Raw genomic sequence first — 10,301 nt, forward strand, 5'->3', positions numbered from 1 at the left:
TTCCTCTTCTTCCTCGCCACGTCGCGGATTTTCGCCTCACCGACACTTGCACTGATTTTTCTTCCCCCTCGGAGCCATCATCGCTATTCCGTCCCTCGGTTAGGCATCTCTTTCTCCCGTTCGCGACCCTATCTCGAGCCTGCCTCTAGCACTGCTAGATGGGTGTGTTTATCGGCGCGGATGTTCGCGCTTTACTATCCTTTAGCACCCTAGTGGGGTGGGGACGAGGAGTGTGGCGCGAAGATCTTGGTGTAACGAGCATCGAACATTCTCTCGCTCGCTTTTGCCTCGGTGATCCTTATCGGCCTCTCCAATCCTTTTTCCTGCTCGATCGAAAAATGAAAAAGGATGAGAGAGAGAGAGAGAGAGAGAGAGTGTGTGTCAAACGAGCGTATGCCGGTAGCATTTTCTCAGTGCTCCAACTCGTTTCCACAGGGATTTTCCACGTTGGTCGCGCTGGTAATGTCCCCATTGGTTCTAATGCTGCATCTTTCTCTCTGTACAGTTGCCGCAGACTCACTCAACGAGTCGAGGGAAACTTCTCTTCTTTGCTCGAGACGGAATCTCGACCACCTATAGCGTTTAATCCGGCGCTCGCTCTTTGTGTCATCCTTTGTGTGTCTATTTGATTCGATCTCCCCCCCCCCCCCCTTTTTTCCCCCTCTTTTTCCTTCTATGTATCTATCCAACTATCTGAATATCCAGTCATCTCCCTCTTTTCCTCAGACATGCAAATTTCCCGGAGCTCTCTATTCGGCGCGCGTATTTTGATTAAGTTAATGCAATTTCAATATTGAATGGCGCCGAAACAAGGATTAAATGAGAATAAAGTTTTTCATTAGCTTTATAACTTCTCAATTAGTATTGGAAATTCATGAAAAGTTGCGGAGAATGGGATCCGGCAGCAACGGCAGCGGCACCAAGAGAAGCCGTAGCTTTAAATATTCCCGCGTGCATTCTCGCAAATGCCATTGAAAAAGTTCCGTCAACGGAATTCGAGTCGAGTCTCGGGGTGCGTGAGCTATGTAAAATCGCAAATCCATGGACTTTTTTTGCCATTGAAGTCGCGCCATCGTTAAGCTGGGACGACGTGTCGAACGGCCGTATAACAATCTGCTCATTTCCTTAAGGAACGAGGCGCGACTTGCTGAGGATAGCAGGATCGTTTATACGTATGGAGATGACATCGCGCATCCGGAGGAACCAGAGGATGTTTGTATCGTTCGGCGACGGGCAGAGCGGCAGAGGAGCCGAGGTGCGAATACGTAGTTGCGCAGATTCACGAGGAGCTTAGGATCCCCGTTACTCGTACAATGCACGTGATGAGACAGCGAGGTAGATCGCCCGAATGCATTTCACAATTCGCTCCATTGTCCTCGTCGTTCGCATCAACCTCTCTCTCTTTCTCTCTCTCTCTCTCTCTCTCTCTCTCTCTCTGTCTGTCTCTGTCTCTCTCACTCGCCGCTTTCTTCTCTCGGCACTCATTATTCCCCTCGACAGCCGGCGCAATTCACTCTCTCCCTCGTCCCCCTTTTTTAGCCACTTTACTTTATATCTCGCCTATTCGTTCCGGGGCTTTACGCTCTTTCAATCTTCTAACGATTATTTATTATGTGAGCTTCGCTATCTTTTCCCATAAACTCTACATCGATAATTCGCTGAAACTTCACAGGAAGCGCGTACGTATTCATGCGAATGCCAATATTTGCATAAAATGGAAGACTTTTATTACTTACTAATAATAATTACTATCTTGAGGATTAACATTTCAAAAGTAAATTGCTTGAGATAGTTGCTGAAAAATTATTTAGTCACAAGTAATTTAAGTATTTAGATTCATTTGGTGGACCCTCGTTGGCTTTTATACAAATACCATTTTTTTCAGTCAAGGCCAATTATATCTAGAATTTTACTAATCTTATCAATAATATTGCAATGTATTTTAACTAGCATTGACTTAAAAATCCTATGGATCGAATAAAGAATAAAGTAAACGCGAACGAATATAGGGGAAAGCTTATTATTGTTGTGCTTATTAGTAGTAGTGACCTGAAACGAGCGTACGTGAGAATCGAGAACAGTAAAGCGCCGTCCCGTGAATACAAAGTGATTTACTTTTGATTAACGCGAAAATAAGGAAAATAAGAAATGGCGGGCCAAAGCATTCGTTAATTTCTTTGGAAAATCGCATAACTTAGCTTTACCTGGATGCAAAAAACAAATAAGCTTTAATACGATAATATGATATTTTATAAAAATCGACATAATTTTATTCTCAATTACACCAGTACACGAGTTTTTGCCTCATGAAAATGTAAACTACACCCACAAAATCGCCCTTTAATTCTCATATCTCTGTACATTTAATTTAAAAATTAATTTATAATTTTTCTTATGCAAATGTATTTTAAAACAGACAAGCAAATCTAAATTATTAAAAATCAGAAGCCTGTATAAATTAAAAAGTTTTGCCATAAATCTTACAATGTATGTAAAAATTAGCTTTTTAGTTATAATTTTTTCCCCTCTCCCAATTCTGTCTCTAACCCCCCCCCTCCCCCCCCGCAACCAGCCCACCATGATATTATAACTTTACTGAACTTTAATTAAATTCATATATAATCCATTAATTTCCGTATCAGATGTATCCAAGAAGAATGTTAAATATGTACTTAATGAGCCCGATATACCGATTTCATTTTAATTTTAATAAATTCTGCAGCAAAAGAAAACTTTTGCTCTTAATGGGTAAAATGTACACAAACACTTGCACGCACATTGCAATTAATGCAATAAGGAATTGCTTATTACTCCGTTTTAATACGGAGGAAATGAAAACTATTCTCATTCTTCATCGATCAGCCAAGGCTTCAGGCATTTTTCTGCATCTCGCGCGATTCCACATCCATTGCCAGCATCTACGCAACGAAAGTTCATTACCCCGGTTTCTGTTTCGCTGCGCCGACGCACACGAACACGCACACGCACACGCACATACACGCACAGAGAGAGAGAGAGAGAGAGAGAGAGAGACAGACAGACATACAGACAGACAGACAGACAGACAGACAGACACACACAATATAAAAAGTTCTTGAATGTCTCTGCAGCTAGCGCCATTACTTTTCTCGACAAGTAGTAATATCGTTGCGGCCAAATTTCTCTTTCCGTGTAGCCAAGTTGCACACACCCGCTGTATAAACTCGAATTTGCGTAATGCCCCTTGCAAGAATTTTTAGCACTAGCGTAAACGATCCATTCCAGCCGAGTAACGGCGGTCCATAATCTGCTTGGCTAGGACAATACCCCGGGCTTACGTGTTTTAATAAGGGCGCACACACGCTTGTCGAGCGAATATCTGTCGGCCAACTTTTTCCCCATACAAATTTCCCATGCAAAAGGCAATGACACCTACGCGCACTTTATTAATATTTTAATACGGAGGGATATTACGGGGCGCGCTCGGTGTTACGTACAATGCAAAGTTTCCGTGGAGATGTGCAGTTGCTTTACACGCCCACGACTTGTGCCTGTTAAAAGCGAAGAACTCTCGCGCTCGCTTGCTCTCTCCTCTTGCCCATATAATCATCGCCTCGATGTAAGATTTAATGATTCGGAAAAACGTGCGAGCTCGCCGCGAGCGCATTTACATAGGTATTAAGACCGACGCTATTGTGCCGCGCTCAACGATTCCAATAAATGCCAAAGCGTAATCTCGATTTAACGATTTCAATCTTATTCCCAGCACACAGTCCCGTGCTATAGCTTAGCACTGTCAGAATGGTAGTAGACGCATGTGGTGGCGGACATTGCGTCATCGGGACATTCTTCCACGGACTCGAGCCATTACGTGCCCCATTCGTTGTTATCCCCCCGCGTTTGCGTAAGCGACGACAACTACGACGACAACTACGACGACAACTACGACGACAACGACGACGATGACGACAACGACGACGACGACGACGACGACGACGACGACGACGGCGACGACGACCCCGACGACGACGACGACAACGACGACGACGACATTGGCATGATGGACGGCGATGGGATAGGCGAAGTACGGCAGAGGGGGAGAGAAGCAAATGGTTAATAGCCGTAGTGGCGGTCATCGCTTATAAAGCGTCACGGAGGGTCGAAAATCAAGTGCCGGGGGCGGAGTGGAGACACCGGGAACGGCAATCGAACGATAGTGGCATTAGCGCACGCACTATGGCCTGCCGAGGACGATGCCACCGCCGCCGCCACCACCACCACTACCACTGCCGTCACCGCTGCCGCCACTGTCACATACAACTTGCACAAGCGCCATAAATCCCATCCACGTAAATCCTCGTCTTTGTGGTAACAAACGCGCATCGTCGAGTAAAGCTTCCACAGGCAGAATGCAAGCCCCTCGAATGGGATGAGGAAGGGGAAAGAGGAAGAGAGAACGCGTGTGTGATGAGCCGGCAGGAGGTTAAGGGATGTCGGAAAGGGCGGGTAGGAGAAAGAGAGAGAGAGAGAGAGTGAGAGAGAGAGAGAGAGAGCAAGTAAAGCCACGGTATCAGACTATCCCAGTAGTGACCTCCAAAATACCATTTACATAACTTTATACTTATATCTTGATCCTTTCTCTACACGTTCGAAGCACCGGTGGCCGCCTCTCGTTTTATCCTTTTATTAACGTTTATCTGTAATGAAATTGTCCGTGCGCGCAGCGTTAAAACATTCCAGCAAGATTTGTTTAAAGCCCCGAAATTTCCCGCCCATAATGAAATGCAAATGAGAATAGCGAAAAATTAGGCCGTATTTTTGAGAAATGAAGAAAAGGCGGCCAAGGACGATGCGATCAATCATTGGACATAATTCATAATTCCGATTGTATAATAAGCGGCGAAATTTATCGAAAGTACGCCAAGCATTCGTGCATCGATACCCTCAAATGAAAAAGTGTCGAGCAGTCGGAGCCGGGGGATTGGCCACTCTACGTTAATATGAATTAGCCCTAGGTGCTGCTGCTGCTGCTGCTGCTGCTGCTGCTGCTGCTGCTGCTGCTGCTGCTGCTGCTGCTGCTGCTGCTGCTGCTGCTGCTGCTGCTGCTGCTGCTGCTGCTGCTGCTGCTGCTGCTGCTGCTGCTGCTGCTGCTGCTGCTGCTGCTGCTGCTGCTGCTGCTGCTGCTGCTGCTGCTGCTGCTGCTGCTGCTGCTGCTGCTGCTGCTGCTGCTGCTGCTGCTGCTGCTGCTGCTGCTGCTGCTACTGCTGCCGGGAGCAGCAGCAGCGTCGCTTCAAAGGACCACATGGCGACACGCTCGGCAATCCTCGTGCATCTCCGTAGCTCAAGCTTCTCATCCCCCAAAAGCCAACAAGCAGCCCCAACATGGCGGATAGACTCAACGTCCTCCTCCTCGTCACGTGGGTTTCATCGTAAACCCCATCACCGAGGCTGTCTTCTTCATGTGTGCTGCTTGGCTCTTTTTCTCTCCTCTGTCTCGTTCTATTTCGCGAGAATTTCGAGTATTCCACACTCGAAAATCTTTATTCGTGTTATCGAATCCTTATCAGCAGAGCTTTACCAAATAAAGGATATATTGCTGCGGATATTTTTTCATTCCCTCAAGTGATGTGGCGGGGAGTGGGGATTAGCGTGAGGGGGGAGGCATACGCTGACTTCTCAATGTCCTCTTCCATATTTTCCATAAAGTCCCGTCACACACGCACGCACACGCACGCACACGCGCACACGCGCACACGCGCGCGCGCGATAAATCGAAATTCTGTTTCTATTTTCAGACTTTCTTAATTAATGTCGTATCGGTTGTTCTTTTCACTCCTAACATCTAGAATCTTCTATATGCTCGTGCGTGCGTAGCTTGTCAATTCCATTAAAATAATATTGTATTTAGTACTTGAAGCTATTCGCGCGAGCATTAACAATTATTTGTTTTTTATTTTTTCCTTTCTTGTCTTATCATCAGCTGCTGAGTAATAAAAGCGGCTTTCAAGCTATATTACGGTAACATTTTTATACATAAAAAATAAAATGCAATTTCTCAAGAATATATTTTAAGAGTAGTATTTTTTATAGTGTACATCTAATAATCAAATTCAATTTCAATTAGAAAGGGATATTATTCGCACCCCGTGGTTTTATATTCAAATACAATTGTTAATTTTATTTTCAATTCCGCGCGCGCGCGCGTGTGTGTGTGTGTGTGTCTGTGTTTTGTTTTGTTTTGTTTTTTTTTTAAGTATCAATGCACTATCAATGTGAAAGGCTCAAAAGTACTATAGAATTTATATCTTTTGTTGCTTCCCATTTGTCAGACTCGGCAAAGTTCCATCAATACCGCGTATATCCCAATGTTTCATACCTTTCGCACGAATCATTTATTTACCTCCATTCAATCTCTTGCAACGGGCACTATTTGAAAAATATAAAGTCGTATTTCCCCTCACTTTTTATATACAAATCTCGTAAGTGCATTACGCAATCACAAAGTACGAAATCTTGCATCACCTGTACTGTGATTTCGGTGGCCCATCCGCGCCACCAAATCAATCGATACTTCATCCACCTTACACGAGCATCTATTATTTAGTTCAATCGCATATGTATCAATTGGCCAACGTCCGACACCTTACGTAATCCTCCCGTGGCGTGTGGAAGCGCACATTTTCCAATGTCCGTCTCCATATATCTGGTTATAGGTCGATTTTCAGAAGATCCGCGGCGCGGGAGCCTTATTGCGGCAATCGTACTAGTATCTCTCTCTCTCAATCTCTCAATCTCTCTCTCACTGTGACGTTCTGTATTGCATTCTGTTACTGTATGCATTCTCCCGTTTCCGCAGGGGAACGTCATCTCGGTATCCAAGTGATCGCATATCGAGGATCTCGAGCCTCTCTAATATTATATGACGAGATGCAAGTGATAAATATTACCAATAGTCCTTCCATACGCAAAGTATATACGTACACTGTATGCGCGCATGCGCATCGAATGGTATACCAATACATACATATCCGTATAAAAAGTAACATGTTATTTGCTATGCATCTCACCTGTAATATAAATAATTGCGTATGCGCGGGAGGGGGGAGGGCTCCTTCTCTCGGCGGAATATTACCAACGCGTGTGCCTTAATAAAGCTACAGATTTGCGGCAGATTTAGACAGACACGAGCAATTGGAACTTTATTAATGGCATTGTGATTCGAATAATGTATTTCGTGGTATAAAGTTATTGTTTCAAGTTGCGATAAAAAATAGTTTCTAATAGAAAAGATTAGCTGAAAATTGAATAGAATTTTTAATGTATTATTTGTTCGCCCTTTGGCTGAAATTCAATTACATAACAATGTACGACATTTCCAAGATCGCACAAAATTTTCATTTTATCCTTATTATTGTCGTTCGCATACGATATTTAATTATTTAAGTTTCTTTAAATTTCCAAACGATTTTTAAAATAATAATCCACATTTGAATGAGTTGGACACAGATTCCCATTTCGTCGATTATTATAAAATTCCGACGATCCATATTTCATTATATTTCATTACGTTTCCACATTAATATTTATTAGCCCGTGTTTTTATTTATTATTTATTTCTTACGCCTTTTGTATAAGAAAAAAAAGTTCATACCAATAATCAATTGATCGACCACAGCATTGCACTCGCCCGAAAATTATTAATACACGATTAATTAATTATCGTTGAACATTAGATTTACGAATATAACTTCCGATCCAATGATATTTGATCCTTGCTTTTTGCAATCGTACGATATCAATAAATTCCAAATAATTTTCCCATAAATATTTGGTTTCAACACTTTTTAGGGTCACTCAGGGGTATCGCTCTACTCTTCTTCTCCAAACTTCTCACGCATCAATTCGCTCCATATAAGCTTCTAACATTTATATGACATTCTTGGGAGCTCATCTTATACCTATACAGATCCAACCTATACGCTTTAATGTTATGCAAACTCATACGTATTTTGTGAATGCGTATGCGAATTGCGCCCGCGCTTACGAATGTGCGTGTATTCGTGTACCTATACAGATACACTCTCGGTTATCTGGCTCTTTTGTGGAATAAAGTCGGTCGATGTTCCTTCGCATCGTCGTTCCACTACTCACTAACACAACGACATGACGTCGTAAGAGGATTTGCATGGAGACTAAAACGGAAATGAGTCTGGAAAAAAACGTTAGCTGATCTGTCTGTCTCTCTCTCTCTCTCTCTCTCTCTCTCTCTCTCTCTCACTCACTCCTTCTCCTCCTCCTCCTCCTCACCCTCTATCTTCCTTTATCTCCTTACTTCGTCACTACGTTTTATTCCTCCAGTCACACACACTCTCTCTCTCTCTCTCTCTCTCTCTCTCTCTCCAACTTTTCATCGCCCTCGTTCTCTATCCTCTTCTCATTCCCTCTATCTATATATTTATCTTTCTTCTTCTCACTTCCTCCATTTCTTCCGTTCTCCTTCTGCTGCTCTCTTTATTTATTTCCTCCCTCAACGACGCTGTTCGATCTTTTACGTACATGTAAGAGGGACCGAGCGACCGAAGCTTTTGCCAAAACGGAAGTTCTGTGAAAAATGTTAGCTCGACATCTGACTGAGCTTCTTGAACGAGAATTAAAGTCTCTCGCCGCCCATCCTCGGCGCGCTCCCTCCACCTATCCTTTTCTTAGTTTAGTTTCGTCAAGAATGATGGGGCGAGATTTCGTAAGCTGGAAATGCTCGATTAAGTAGTCTGATTGGAAATTATGCACGACCGACTGAGTGTTTACTTGATGAGGAGGTGATGAAAACACTTAGGATGGTTTTATATCAAGAAACGGATGGATTCGTAGAATTGAATCTCCTTTGGTTTCTCCTTCCTCGTCGTCTTCTTCTTCTTTTTCATTTTCTTTTTCTTTTTCTTTTTCTTTTTCTTTTTCTTCATCTTCTTCCTCTCCTTATTCTTCGTCTTTCTTCTTGTAACGTAAATTTCCGATTAAAACCGATACTCACTATTTTAATCTCGCTTTGCCAATTCATAGTTTATAGAAATTTGTAATTGTTTCTCACATAAGATCGATGTTTTTCATTATATTACCTTATAAAAGAAAAAAGGGTGGGGGGTCGAGGAAATATTTTAAATATCTTCTACGTTACACTGACATTATCATTACTATTACGACGTATGTTTTCTTAATATAAGACACATTTTTATGAAAATGTTAATACTTGGCATTATCGCTAGAACTTTTAAAGCTTATATATAATCTTTAATTTCATTTAATATTAATGAGATAAGAGTATGAAATTTGCTTATAAAATTTCGTTTACACGAAAATACTTTATAATACGTAAATGTAATTTTGAATTAAATTTCAGAAATTTTGTTTCATCACGTAATGATTTTTAAGACTTTGATATTCATAAATCACGAGATTGGTATTTGATTAATAAAAGTAATATTACGTGATCTATATTATCGTCATCATGCAAAATAATATCGTAACCGCTGAGTGGCTTATGCTCTTTATGGAGATTTTCAAGTATATGATCACGCAAATTATATTGGCATATACAAAAGCAAAATTTGCATTTATGCATATAAAATTAATAAATAGCGGCATATTACATGACAGGATATCTTAGAAACTCAATTATAAACGTTGCTTAACTAAATCCTTAAAGTGCTAAAATGCTTGTAGACATCGGAATTTCCTACATCGCAACGCATATGGAAAGGATGCAACATTTTATCCGCGTGTAATATACAATAAATCCTTTTAATGTCAACATTAAAAGGAACGATCTCTCCAATAACAACAACACCAACTTACTACTACTACTACTACTACTACATCTCGATTTTATGTACGAAATTAAAAGCAGATTTAAAGTAAAAATGTCAGAATTTAGAGAAATTGAAGATCCGTATCTGGAGTATCTGAAGCTCGCTACTTAAGCCCCTCCAGACACAATCTATCTAGCTCGCTCTTTAGTGTCTCGAGGAGAGAAGAAACAACTATCTGATTTAGGAGACGAAGTCCTTTTGATCGAGCATCGATGAGAAATAAATTTCTAAGTAATAGTGCGAGAAGCACGAGGCGACTCGTATTCTCACATCGTAAACACGTCGATTTAAAACGAGACACCCAGCACTACGCGGCAATTATCCAAATCAAGCGTGAGTCCGGCAGTGTGCCGTTTGACCCCATCCGTCACCATAAAGCTCGGGAAAGCGCGGCAAATGTTTAACAGCCATGGAAAGCTCGGCAGTCCTGGTGGCCCATAAATAAAGCCGACACTCTGG

Source organism: Ceratosolen solmsi, unplaced genomic scaffold (genome assembly GCF_000503995.2).
Source record: "Ceratosolen solmsi marchali unplaced genomic scaffold, CerSol_1.0 scaffold11, whole genome shotgun sequence".
Lineage (NCBI taxonomy): Eukaryota > Metazoa > Arthropoda > Insecta > Hymenoptera > Agaonidae > Ceratosolen > Ceratosolen solmsi.